Source organism: Pan troglodytes, chromosome 22, assembly GCF_028858775.2.
Source record: "Pan troglodytes isolate AG18354 chromosome 22, NHGRI_mPanTro3-v2.0_pri, whole genome shotgun sequence".
NCBI lineage: Eukaryota > Metazoa > Chordata > Mammalia > Primates > Hominidae > Pan > Pan troglodytes.
The window spans coordinates 48,876,079-48,892,123 of NC_072420.2; positions in this window are offsets into that span (position 1 = coordinate 48,876,079).

Genomic DNA, 16,045 nt, shown 5'->3' on the forward strand with positions numbered 1-16,045 from the left:
TGTTTATACAGATGACGGTGTAGAAATTTCCACGTTTATACAGACCGCAGTGTAGATATTTCCATCTTTATACAGATAGCGGTGTAGATATTTCCATGTGTGTACAGATGGCGGTGTTGATGTTTCCATCTATACTCAGATTGCCGTGTAGGTATTTCCATGGGTATACAGATGGCATTGTAGATATTTCCATGTTTATACAGATGGTGGTGTAGATATTTCCATGTTTATGCAGATGACTGTATAGGTATTTCCATGTTTTTACAGATGGCATTGTAGATATTTCCATGTTTATAGAGATAGCAGTGTAGATATTTCCATGTTTATACAGATGGCGGTGTAGATATTTCCATGTTTATACAGATAGCGGTGTAGATATTTCCATATTTATACAGATAACGGTGTAGATATTTCCATGTTTATACAGATAGCAGTGTAAATATTTCCATGTTTATACAGATGGCTGTGCAGATATTTCCATGTTTATACAGATGACTTTGTAGGTATTTCCATGTTTATACAGATGGCGGTGTAGGTATTTCCATGTTTATAGAGATAGCTGTGTTGATATTTCCATGTTTATACACATAGCGGTGTAGATATTTCCATGTTTATACAGATCGCGGTGTAGATATTTCCATGTTTATACAGACAGCAGAGGAGATATTTCCATGTTTATACACATAGGGGTGTACATAATTCCATGTTTATAGAGACAGCGGTGTAGGTATTTCCATGTTTATACAGATAGCGGTGCAGATATTTGCATGTTTATACAGATGCCTATGCAGATATTTCCATATTTATACAGAGGGCTCTGTAGATATTTCCATGTTTATACAGATGGCAGTGTTGATTTTTCCATGTTCCTACACATGACTGTGTAGGTATTTCCATGTTTATACAGATGGCGGTGTAGATATTTCCATGTTTATAGAGATAGCGGTGTAGATATTTCCATATTTATACAGATAACGGTGTAGATATTTCCATGTTTATACAGATGGCAGTGTAAATATTTCCATGTTTATACAGATGACGGTGTAGAAATTTCCACGTTTATACAGACCGCAGTGTAGATATTTCCATCTTTATACAGATAGCGGTGTAGATATTTCCATGTGTGTACAGATGGCGGTGTTGATGTTTCCATCTATACTCAGATTGCCGTGTAGGTATTTCCATGGGTATACAGATGGCATTGTAGATATTTCCATGTTTATACAGATGGTGGTGTAGATATTTCCATGTTTATACAGATGACTGTATAGGTATTTCCATGTTTTTACAGATGGCGGTGTAGATATTTCCATGTTTATAGAGATAGCGGTGTAGATATTTCCATATTTATACAGATAACGGTGTAGATATTTCCATGTTTATACAGATAGCAGTGTAAATATTTCCATGTTTATACAGATGGCTGTGCAGATATTTCCAAGTTTATACAGATGACTTTGTAGGTATTTCCATGTTTATACAGATGGCGGTGTAGGTATTTCCATGTTTATAGAGATAGCTGTGTTGATATTTCCATGTTTATACACATAGCGGTGTAGATATTTCCATGTTTATACAGATCGCGGTGTAGATATTTCCATGTTTATACAGACAGCAGAGGAGATATTTCCATGTTTATACACATAGCGGTGTACATAATTCCATGTTTATAGAGACAGCGGTGTAGGTATTTCCATGTTTATACAGATAGCGGTGCAGATATTTGCATGTTTATACAGATGCCTATGCAGATATTTCCATATTTATACAGAGGGCTCTGTAGATATTTCCATGTTTATACAGATGGCAGTGTTGATTTTTCCATGTTCCTACACATGACTGTGTTGGTATTTCCATGTTTATACAGATGGCGGTGTAGATATTTCCATATTTATAGAGATAGCGGTGTAGATATTTCCATATTTATAGATAACGGTGTAGATATTTCCATGTTTATACAGATGCCTATGCAGATGTTTCCATATTTATACAGAGGGCTCTGTAGATATTTCCATGTTTATACAGATGGCAGTGTAGATTTTTCCATGTTCCTACACATGACTGTGTAGGTATTTCCATGTTTATACAGATGGCTTTGTAGATATTTCCATGTTTATAGAGATAGCGGTGTAGATATTTCCATGTTTATACAGATAGCGGTGTAAATATTTCCATGTTTATACAGATCGTGGTGTAGATATTTCCATGTTTATACAGAAGGTGGTGGAGATATTTCCATGGATATGTAGAAGGCGGTGTAGATATTTCCATGTTTATACAGATAGCGGTGTAGATATTTCCATGTATATACAGATGGTTGTGTAGGTATTTCGATGTTTATACAGATGGCTGTGCAGATATTTCCATGTTTATACAGATGACTTTGTAGGCATTTCCATGTTTATACAGATGGCGGTGTAGGTATTTCCATGTTTATAGAGATAGCTGTGTTGATATTTCCATGTTTATACACATAGCGGTGTAGATATTTCCATGTTTATACAGATCGCGGTGTAGATATTTCCATGTTTATACAGACAGCAGAGGAGATATTTCCATGTTTATACACATAGCGGTGTACATAATTCCATGTTTATAGAGACAGCGGTGTAGGTATTTCCATGTTTATACAGATAGCGGTGCAGATATTTGCATGTTTATACAGATGCCTATGCAGATATTTCCATATTTATACAGAGGGCTCTGTAGATATTTCCATGTTTATGCAGATGGCAGTGTTGATTTTTCCATGTTCCTACACATGACTGTGTAGGTATTTCCATGTTTATACAGATGGCGGTGTAGATATTTCCATGTTTATAGAGATAGCGGTGTAGATATTTCCATATTTATACAGATAACGGTGTAGATATTTCCATGTTTATACAGATAGCAGTGTAAATATTTCCATGTTTATACAGATGACGGTGTAGAAATTTTCACGTTTGTACAGACTGCAGTGTAGATATTTCCATCTTTATACAGATAGCGGTGTAGATATTTCCATGTGTGTACAGATGGCGGTGTTGATGTTTCCATCTATACTCAGATTGCCGTGTAGGTATTTCCATGGGTATACAGATGGCATTGTAGATATTTCCATGTTTATACAGATGGTGGTGTAGATATTTCCATGTTTATACAGATGACTGTATAGGTATTTCCATGTTTTTACAGATGGCATTGTAGATATTTCCATGTTTATAGAGATAGCAGTGTAGATATTTCCATGTTTATACAGATGGCGGTGTAGATATTTCCATGTTTATAGAGATAGCGGTGTAGATATTTCCATATTTATACAGATAACGGTGTAGATATTTCCATGTTTATACAGATAGCAGTGTAAATATTTCCATGTTTATACAGATGGCTGTGCAGATATTTCCATGTTTATACAGATGACTTTGTAGGTATTTCCATGTTTATACAGATGGCGGTGTAGGTATTTCCATGTTTATAGAGATAGCTGTGTTGATATTTCCATGTTTATACACATAGCGGTGTAGATATTTCCATGTTTATACAGATCGCGGTGTAGATATTTCCATGTTTATACAGACAGCAGAGGAGATATTTCCATGTTTATACACATAGCGGTGTACATAATTCCATGTTTATAGAGACAGCGGTGTAGGTATTTCCATGTTTATACAGATAGCGGTGCAGATATTTGCATGTTTATACAGATGCCTATGCAGATATTTCCATATTTATACAGAGGGCTCTTTAGATATTTCCATGTTTATACAGATGGCAGTGTTGATTTTTCCATGTTCCTACACATGACTGTGTTGGTATTTCCATGTTTATACAGATGGCGGTGTAGATATTTCCATATTTATAGAGATAGCGGTGTAGATATTTCCATATTTATACAGATAACGGTGTAGATATTTCCATGTTTATACAGATGCCTATGCAGATATTTCCATATTTATACAAAGGGCTCTGTAGATATTTCCATGTTTATACAGATGGCAGTGTAGATTTTTCCATGTTCCTACACATGACTGTGTAGGTATTTCCATGTTTATACAGATGGCTTTGTAGATATTTCCATGTTTATAGAGATAGCGGTGTAGATATTTCCATGTTTATACAGATAGCGGTGTAAATATTTCCATGTTTATACAGATCGTGGTGTAGATATTTCCATGTTTATACAGAAGGTGGTGGAGATATTTCCATGGATATGTAGAAGGCGGTGTAGATATTTCCATGTTTATACAGATAGCGGTGTAGATATTTCCATGTATGTACAGATGGTTGTGTAGGTATTTCGATGTTTATACAGATGGCTGTGCAGATATTTCCATGTTTATACAGATGACTTTGTAGGCATTTCCATGTTTATACAGACGGCGGTGTAGGTATTTCCATGTTTATAGAGATAGCTGTGTTGATATTTCCATGTTTATACACATAGCGGTGTAGATATTTCCATGTTTATACAGATCGCGGTGTAGATATTTCCATGTTTATACAGACAGCAGAGGAGATATTTCCATGTTTATACACATAGCGGTGTACATAATTCCATGTTTATAGAGACAGCGGTGTAGGTATTTCCATGTTTATACAGATAGCGGTGCAGATATTTGCATGTTTATACAGATGCCTATGCAGATATTTCCATATTTATACAGAGGGCTCTGTAGATATTTCCATGTTTATACAGATGGCAGTGTTGATTTTTCCATGTTCCTACACATGACTGTGTAGGTATTTCCATGTTTATACAGATGGCGGTGTAGATATTTCCATGTTTATAGAGATAGCGGTGTAGATATTTCCATATTTATACAGATAACGGTGTAGATATTTCCATGTTTATACAGATAGCAGTGTAAATATTTCCATGTTTATACAGATGACGGTGTAGAAATTTCCACGTTTATACAGACCGCAGTGTAGATATTTCCATCTTTATACAGATAGCGGTGTAGATATTTCCATGTGTGTACAGATGGCGGTGTTGATGTTTCCATCTATACTCAGATTGCCGTGTAGGTATTTCCATGGGTATACAGATGGCATTGTAGATATTTCCATGTTTATACAGATGGTGGTGTAGATATTTCCATGTTTATACAGATGACTCTATAGGTATTTCCATGTTTTTACAGATGGCATTGTAGATATTTCCATGTTTATAGAGATAGCAGTGTAGATATTTCCATGTTTATACAGATGGCGGTGTAGATATTTCCATGTTTATAGAGATAGCGGTGTAGATATTTCCATATTTATACAGATAACGGTGTAGATATTTCCATGTTTATACAGATAGCAGTGTAAATATTTCCATGTTTATACAGATGGCTGTGCAGATATTTCCATGTTTATACAGATGACTTTGTAGGTATTTCCATGTTTATACAGATGGCGGTGTAGGTATTTCCATGTTTATAGAGATAGCTGTGTTGATATTTCCATGTTTATACACATAGCGGTGTAGATATTTCCATGTTTATACAGATCGCGGTGTAGATATTTCCATGTTTATACAGACAGCAGAGGAGATATTTCCATGTTTATACACATAGGGGTGTACATAATTCCATGTTTATAGAGACAGCGGTGTAGGTATTTCCATGTTTATACAGATAGCGGTGCAGATATTTGCATGTTTATACAGATGCCTATGCAGATATTTCCATATTTATACAGAGGGCTCTTTAGATATTTCCATGTTTATACAGATGGCAGTGTTGATTTTTCCATGTTCCTACACATGACTGTGTTGGTATTTCCATGTTTATACAGATGGCGGTGTAGATATTTCCATGTTTATAGAGATAGCGGTGTAGATATTTCCATATTTATATAGATAACGGTGTAGATATTTCCATGTTTATACAGATAGCAGTGTAAATATTTCCATGTTTATACAGATGACGGTGTAGAAATTTCCACGTTTATACAGACCGCAGTGTAGATATTTCCATCTTTATACAGATAGCGGTGTAGATATTTCCATGTGTGTACAGATGGCGGTGTTGATGTTTCCATCTATACTCAGATTGCCGTGTAGGTATTTCCATGGGTATACAGATGGCATTGTAGATATTTCCATGTTTATACAGATGGTGGTGTAGATATTTCCATGTTTATACAGATGACTGTATAGGTATTTCCATGTTTTTACAGATGGCATTGTAGATATTTCCATGTTTATAGAGATAGCAGTGTAGATATTTCCATGTTTATACAGATGGCGGTGTAGATATTTCCATGTTTATACAGATAGCGGTGTAGATATTTCCATATTTATACAGATAACGGTGTAGATATTTCCATGTTTATACAGATAGCAGTGTAAATATTTCCATGTTTATACAGATGGCTGTGCAGATATTTCCATGTTTATACAGATGACTTTGTAGGTATTTCCATGTTTATACAGATGGCGGTGTAGGTATTTCCATGTTTATAGAGATAGCTGTGTTGATATTTCCATGTTTATACACATAGCGGTGTAGATATTTCCATGTTTATACAGATCGCGGTGTAGATATTTCCATGTTTATACAGACAGCAGAGGAGATATTTCCATGTTTATACACATAGGGGTGTACATAATTCCATGTTTATAGAGACAGCGGTGTAGGTATTTCCATGTTTATACAGATAGCGGTGCAGATATTTGCATGTTTATACAGATGCCTATGCAGATATTTCCATATTTATACAGAGGGCTCTGTAGATATTTCCATGTTTATACAGATGGCAGTGTTGATTTTTCCATGTTCCTACACATGACTGTGTAGGTATTTCCATGTTTATACAGATGGCGGTGTAGATATTTCCATGTTTATAGAGATAGCGGTGTAGATATTTCCATATTTATACAGATAACGGTGTAGATATTTCCATGTTTATACAGATGGCAGTGTAAATATTTCCATGTTTATACAGATGACGGTGTAGAAATTTCCACGTTTATACAGACCGCAGTGTAGATATTTCCATCTTTATACAGATAGCGGTGTAGATATTTCCATGTGTGTACAGATGGCGGTGTTGATGTTTCCATCTATACTCAGATTGCCGTGTAGGTATTTCCATGGGTATACAGATGGCATTGTAGATATTTCCATGTTTATACAGATGGTGGTGTAGATATTTCCATGTTTATACAGATGACTGTATAGGTATTTCCATGTTTTTACAGATGGCGGTGTAGATATTTCCATGTTTATAGAGATAGCGGTGTAGATATTTCCATATTTATACAGATAACGGTGTAGATATTTCCATGTTTATACAGATAGCAGTGTAAATATTTCCATGTTTATACAGATGGCTGTGCAGATATTTCCAAGTTTATACAGATGACTTTGTAGGTATTTCCATGTTTATACAGATGGCGGTGTAGGTATTTCCATGTTTATAGAGATAGCTGTGTTGATATTTCCATGTTTATACACATAGCGGTGTAGATATTTCCATGTTTATACAGATCGCGGTGTAGATATTTCCATGTTTATACAGACAGCAGAGGAGATATTTCCATGTTTATACACATAGCGGTGTACATAATTCCATGTTTATAGAGACAGCGGTGTAGGTATTTCCATGTTTATACAGATAGCGGTGCAGATATTTGCATGTTTATACAGATGCCTATGCAGATATTTCCATATTTATACAGAGGGCTCTGTAGATATTTCCATGTTTATACAGATGGCAGTGTTGATTTTTCCATGTTCCTACACATGACTGTGTTGGTATTTCCATGTTTATACAGATGGCGGTGTAGATATTTCCATATTTATAGAGATAGCGGTGTAGATATTTCCATATTTATAGATAACGGTGTAGATATTTCCATGTTTATACAGATGCCTATGCAGATGTTTCCATATTTATACAGAGGGCTCTGTAGATATTTCCATGTTTATACAGATGGCAGTGTAGATTTTTCCATGTTCCTACACATGACTGTGTAGGTATTTCCATGTTTATACAGATGGCTTTGTAGATATTTCCATGTTTATAGAGATAGCGGTGTAGATATTTCCATGTTTATACAGATAGCGGTGTAAATATTTCCATGTTTATACAGATCGTGGTGTAGATATTTCCATGTTTATACAGAAGGTGGTGGAGATATTTCCATGGATATGTAGAAGGCGGTGTAGATATTTCCATGTTTATACAGATAGCGGTGTAGATATTTCCATGTATATACAGATGGTTGTGTAGGTATTTCGATGTTTATACAGATGGCTGTGCAGATATTTCCATGTTTATACAGATGACTTTGTAGGCATTTCCATGTTTATACAGATGGCGGTGTAGGTATTTCCATGTTTATAGAGATAGCTGTGTTGATATTTCCATGTTTATACACATAGCGGTGTAGATATTTCCATGTTTATACAGATCGCGGTGTAGATATTTCCATGTTTATACAGACAGCAGAGGAGATATTTCCATGTTTATACACATAGCGGTGTACATAATTCCATGTTTATAGAGACAGCGGTGTAGGTATTTCCATGTTTATACAGATAGCGGTGCAGATATTTGCATGTTTATACAGATGCCTATGCAGATATTTCCATATTTATACAGAGGGCTCTGTAGATATTTCCATGTTTATGCAGATGGCAGTGTTGATTTTTCCATGTTCCTACACATGACTGTGTAGGTATTTCCATGTTTATACAGATGGCGGTGTAGATATTTCCATGTTTATAGAGATAGCGGTGTAGATATTTCCATATTTATACAGATAACGGTGTAGATATTTCCATGTTTATACAGATAGCAGTGTAAATATTTCCATGTTTATACAGATGACGGTGTAGAAATTTTCACGTTTGTACAGACTGCAGTGTAGATATTTCCATCTTTATACAGATAGCGGTGTAGATATTTCCATGTGTGTACAGATGGCGGTGTTGATGTTTCCATCTATACTCAGATTGCCGTGTAGGTATTTCCATGGGTATACAGATGGCATGGTAGATATTTCCATGTTTATACAGATGGTGGTGTAGATATTTCCATGTTTATACAGATGACTGTATAGGTATTTCCATGTTTTTACAGATGGCATTGTAGATATTTCCATGTTTATAGAGATAGCAGTGTAGATATTTCCATGTTTATACAGATGGCGGTGTAGATATTTCCATGTTTATAGAGATAGCGGTGTAGATATTTCCATATTTATACAGATAACGGTGTAGATATTTCCATGTTTATACAGATAGCAGTGTAAATATTTCCATGTTTATACAGATGGCTGTGCAGATATTTCCATGTTTATACAGATGACTTTGTAGGTATTTCCATGTTTATACAGATGGCGGTGTAGGTATTTCCATGTTTATAGAGATAGCTGTGTTGATATTTCCATGTTTATACACATAGCGGTGTAGATATTTCCATGTTTATACAGATCGCGGTGTAGATATTTCCATGTTTATACAGACAGCAGAGGAGATATTTCCATGTTTATACACATAGCGGTGTACATAATTCCATGTTTATAGAGACAGCGGTGTAGGTATTTCCATGTTTATACAGATAGCGGTGCAGATATTTGCATGTTTATACAGATGCCTATGCAGATATTTCCATATTTATACAGAGGGCTCTTTAGATATTTCCATGTTTATACAGATGGCAGTGTTGATTTTTCCATGTTCCTACACATGACTGTGTTGGTATTTCCATGTTTATACAGATGGCGGTGTAGATATTTCCATATTTATAGAGATAGCGGTGTAGATATTTCCATATTTATACAGATAACGGTGTAGATATTTCCATGTTTATACAGATGCCTATGCAGATATTTCCATATTTATACAAAGGGCTCTGTAGATATTTCCATGTTTATACAGATGGCAGTGTAGATTTTTCCATGTTCCTACACATGACTGTGTAGGTATTTCCATGTTTATACAGATGGCTTTGTAGATATTTCCATGTTTATAGAGATAGCGGTGTAGATATTTCCATGTTTATACAGATAGCGGTGTAAATATTTCCATGTTTATACAGATCGTGGTGTAGATATTTCCATGTTTATACAGAAGGTGGTGGAGATATTTCCATGGATATGTAGAAGGCGGTGTAGATATTTCCATGTTTATACAGATAGCGGTGTAGATATTTCCATGTATGTACAGATGGTTGTGTAGGTATTTCGATGTTTATACAGATGGCTGTGCAGATATTTCCATGTTTATACAGATGACTTTGTAGGCATTTCCATGTTTATACAGACGGCGGTGTAGGTATTTCCATGTTTATAGAGATAGCTGTGTTGATATTTCCATGTTTATACACATAGCGGTGTAGATATTTCCATGTTTATACAGATCGCGGTGTAGATATTTCCATGTTTATACAGACAGCAGAGGAGATATTTCCATGTTTATACACATAGCGGTGTACATAATTCCATGTTTATAGAGACAGCGGTGTAGGTATTTCCATGTTTATACAGATAGCGGTGCAGATATTTGCATGTTTATACAGATGCCTATGCAGATATTTCCATATTTATACAGAGGGCTCTGTAGATATTTCCATGTTTATACAGATGGCAGTGTTGATTTTTCCATGTTCCTACACATGACTGTGTAGGTATTTCCATGTTTATACAGATGGCGGTGTAGATATTTCCATGTTTATAGAGATAGCGGTGTAGATATTTCCATATTTATACAGATAACGGTGTAGATATTTCCATGTTTATACAGATAGCAGTGTAAATATTTCCATGTTTATACAGATGACGGTGTAGAAATTTCCACGTTTATACAGACCGCAGTGTAGATATTTCCATCTTTATACAGATAGCGGTGTAGATATTTCCATGTGTGTACAGATGGCGGTGTTGATGTTTCCATCTATACTCAGATTGCCGTGTAGGTATTTCCATGGGTATACAGATGGCATTGTAGATATTTCCATGTTTATACAGATGGTGGTGTAGATATTTCCATGTTTATACAGATGACTCTATAGGTATTTCCATGTTTTTACAGATGGCATTGTAGATATTTCCATGTTTATAGAGATAGCAGTGTAGATATTTCCATGTTTATACAGATGGCGGTGTAGATATTTCCATGTTTATAGAGATAGCGGTGTAGATATTTCCATATTTATACAGATAACGGTGTAGATATTTCCATGTTTATACAGATAGCAGTGTAAATATTTCCATGTTTATACAGATGGCTGTGCAGATATTTCCATGTTTATACAGATGACTTTGTAGGTATTTCCATGTTTATACAGATGGCGGTGTAGGTATTTCCATGTTTATAGAGATAGCTGTGTTGATATTTCCATGTTTATACACATAGCGGTGTAGATATTTCCATGTTTATACAGATCGCGGTGTAGATATTTCCATGTTTACACAGACAGCAGAGGAGATATTTCCATGTTTATACACATAGGGGTGTACATAATTCCATGTTTATAGAGACAGCGGTGTAGGTATTTCCATGTTTATACAGATAGCGGTGCAGATATTTGCATGTTTATACAGATGCCTATGCAGATATTTCCATATTTATACAGAGGGCTCTTTAGATATTTCCATGTTTATACAGATGGCAGTGTTGATTTTTCCATGTTCCTACACATGACTGTGTTGGTATTTCCATGTTTATACAGATGGCGGTGTAGATATTTCCATATTTATAGAGATAGCGGTGTAGATATTTCCATATTTATACAGATAACGGTGTAGATATTTCCATGTTTATACAGATGCCTATGCAGATATTTCCTTATTTATACAAAGGGCTCTGTAGATATTTCCATGTTTATACAGATGGCAGTGTAGATTTTTCCATGTTCCTACACATGACTGTGTAGGTATTTCCATTTTTATACAGATGGCTTTGTAGATATTTCCATGTTAAGAGAGATAGCGGTGTAGATATTTCCATGTTTATACAGATAGCGGTGTAAATATTTCCATGTTTATACAGATCGTGGTGTAGATATTTCCATGTTTATACAGAAGGTGGTGGAGATATTTCCATGGATATGTAGAAGGCGGTGTAGATATTTCCATGTTTATACAGATAGCGGTGTAGATATTTCCATGTATGTACAGATGGTTGTGTAGGTATTTCGATGTTTATACAGATGGCTGTGCAGATATTTCCATGTTTATACAGATGACTTTGTAGGCATTTCCATGTTTATACAGATGGCGGTGTAGGTATTTCCATGTTTATAGAGATAGCTGTGTTGATATTTCCATGTTTATACACATAGCGGTGTAGATATTTCCATGTTTATACAGATCGCGGTGTAGATATTTCCATGTTTATACAGACAGCAGAGGAGATATTTCCATGTTTATACACATAGCGGTGTACATAATTCCATGTTTATAGAGACAGCGGTGTAGGTATTTCCATGTTTATACAGATAGCGGTGCAGATATTTGCATGTTTATACAGATGCCTATGCAGATATTTCCATATTTATACAGAGGGCTCTGTAGATATTTCCATGTTTATGCAGATGGCAGTGTTGATTTTTCCATGTTCCTACACATGACTGTGTAGGTATTTCCATGTTTATACAGATGGCGGTGTAGATATTTCCATGTTTATAGAGATAGCGGTGTAGATATTTCCATATTTATACAGATAACGGTGTAGATATTTCCATGTTTATACAGATAGCAGTGTAAATATTTCCATGTTTATACAGATGACGGTGTAGAAATTTTCACGTTTGTACAGACTGCAGTGTAGATATTTCCATCTTTATACAGATAGCGGTGTAGATATTTCCATGTGTGTACAGATGGCGGTGTTGATGTTTCCATCTATACTCAGATTGCCGTGTAGGTATTTCCATGGGTATACAGATGGCATTGTAGATATTTCCATGTTTATACAGATGGTGGTGTAGATATTTCCATGTTTATACAGATGACTGTATAGGTATTTCCATGTTTTTACAGATGGCATTGTAGATATTTCCATGTTTATAGAGATAGCAGTGTAGATATTTCCATGTTTATACAGATGGCGGTGTAGATATTTCCATGTTTATAGAGATAGCGGTGTAGATATTTCCATATTTATACAGATAACGGTGTAGATATTTCCATGTTTATACAGATAGCAGTGTAAATATTTCCATGTTTATACAGATGGCTGTGCAGATATTTCCATGTTTATACAGATGACTTTGTAGGTATTTCCATGTTTATACAGATGGCGGTGTAGGTATTTCCATGTTTATAGAGATAGCTGTGTTGATATTTCCATGTTTATACACATAGCGGTGTAGATATTTCCATGTTTATACAGATCGCGGTGTAGATATTTCCATGTTTATACAGACAGCAGAGGAGATATTTCCATGTTTATACACATAGCGGTGTACATAATTCCATGTTTATAGAGACAGCGGTGTAGGTATTTCCATGTTTATACAGATAGCGGTGCAGATATTTGCATGTTTATACAGATGCCTATGCAGATATTTCCATATTTATACAGAGGGCTCTTTAGATATTTCCATGTTTATACAGATGGCAGTGTTGATTTTTCCATGTTCCTACACATGACTGTGTTGGTATTTCCATGTTTATACAGATGGCGGTGTAGATATTTCCATATTTATAGAGATAGCGGTGTAGATATTTCCATATTTATACAGATAACGGTGTAGATATTTCCATGTTTATACAGATGCCTATGCAGATATTTCCATATTTATACAAAGGGCTCTGTAGATATTTCCATGTTTATACAGATGGCAGTGTAGATTTTTCCATGTTCCTACACATGACTGTGTAGGTATTTCCATGTTTATACAGATGGCTTTGTAGATATTTCCATGTTTATAGAGATAGCGGTGTAGATATTTCCATGTTTATACAGATAGCGGTGTAAATATTTCCATGTTTATACAGATCGTGGTGTAGATATTTCCATGTTTATACAGAAGGTGGTGGAGATATTTCCATGGATATGTAGAAGGCGGTGTAGATATTTCCATGTTTATACAGATAGCGGTGTAGATATTTCCATGTATGTACAGATGGTTGTGTAGGTATTTCGATGTTTATACAGATGGCTGTGCAGATATTTCCATGTTTATACAGATGACTTTGTAGGCATTTCCATGTTTATACAGACGGCGGTGTAGGTATTTCCATGTTTATAGAGATAGCTGTGTTGATATTTCCATGTTTATACACATAGCGGTGTAGATATTTCCATGTTTATACAGATCGCGGTGTAGATATTTCCATGTTTATACAGACAGCAGAGGAGATATTTCCATGTTTATACACATAGCGGTGTACATAATTCCATGTTTATAGAGACAGCGGTGTAGGTATTTCCATGTTTATACAGATAGCGGTGCAGATATTTGCATGTTTATACAGATGCCTATGCAGATATTTCCATATTTATACAGAGGGCTCTTTAGATATTTCCATGTTTATACAGATGGCAGTGTTGATTTTTCCATGTTCCTACACATGACTGTGTAGGTATTTCCATGTTTATACAGATGGCGGTGTAGATATTTCCATGTTTATAGAGATAGCGGTGTAGATATTTCCATATTTATACAGATAACGGTGTAGATATTTCCATGTTTATACAGATGGCAGTGTAAATATTTCCATGTTTATACAGATGACGGTGTAGAAATTTCCACGTTTATACAGACCGCAGTGTAGATATTTCCATCTTTATACAGATAGCAGTGTAGATATTTCCATGTGTGTACAGATGGCGGTGTTGATGTTTCCATCTATACTCAGATTGCCGTGTAGGTATTTCCATGGGTATACAGATGGCATTGTAGATATTTCCATGTTTATACAGATGGTGGTGTAGATATTTCCATGTTTATACAGATGACTGTATAGGTATTTCCATGTTTTTACAGATGGCATTGTAGATATTTCCATGTTTATAGAGATAGCAGTGTAGATATTTCCATGTTTATACAGATGGCGGTGTAGATATTTCCATGTTTATAGAGATAGCGGTGTAGATATTTCCATATTTATACAGATAACGGTGTAGATATTTCCATGTTTATACAGATAGCAGTGTAAATATTTCCATGTTTATACAGATGGCTGTGCAGATATTTCCATGTTTATACAGATGACTTTGTAGGTATTTCCATGTTTATACAGATGGCGGTGTAGGTTTTTCCATGTTTATAGAGATAGCTGTGTTGATATTTCCATGTTTATACACATAGCGGTGTAGATATTTCCATGTTTATACAGATCGCGGTGTAGATATTTCCATGTTTATACAGACAGCAGAGGAGATATTTCCATGATTATACACATAGCGGTGTACATAATTCCATGTTTATAGAGACAGCGGTGTAGGTATTTCCATGTTTATACAGATAGCGGTGCAGATATTTGCATGTTTATACAGATGCCTATGCAGAGATTTCCATATTTATACAGAGGGCTCTTTAGATATTTCCATGTTTATACAGATGGCAGTGTTGATTTTTCCATGTTCCTACACATGACTGTGTTGCTATTTCCATGTTTATACAGATCGCGGTGTAGATATTTCCATATTTATAGAGATAGCGGTGTAGATATTTCCATATTTATACAGATAACGGTGTAGATATTTCCATGTTTATACAGATGCCTATGCAGATATTTCCATATTTATACAAAGGGCTCTGTAGATATTTCCATGTTTATACAGATGGCAGTGTAGATTTTTCCATGTTCCTACACATGACTGTGTAGGTATTTCCATGTTTATACAGATGGCTTTGTAGATATTTCCATGTTTATAGAGATAGCGGTGTAGATATTTCCATGTTTATACAGATAGCGGTGTAAATATTTCCATGTTTATACAGATCGTGGTGTAGATATTTCCATGTTTATACAGAAGGTGGTGGAGATATTTCCATGGATATGTAGAAGGCGGTGTAGATATTTCCATATTTATACAGATAGCGGTGTAGATATTTCCATGTATGTACAGATGGTTGTGTAGGTATTTCGATGTTTATACAGATGGCT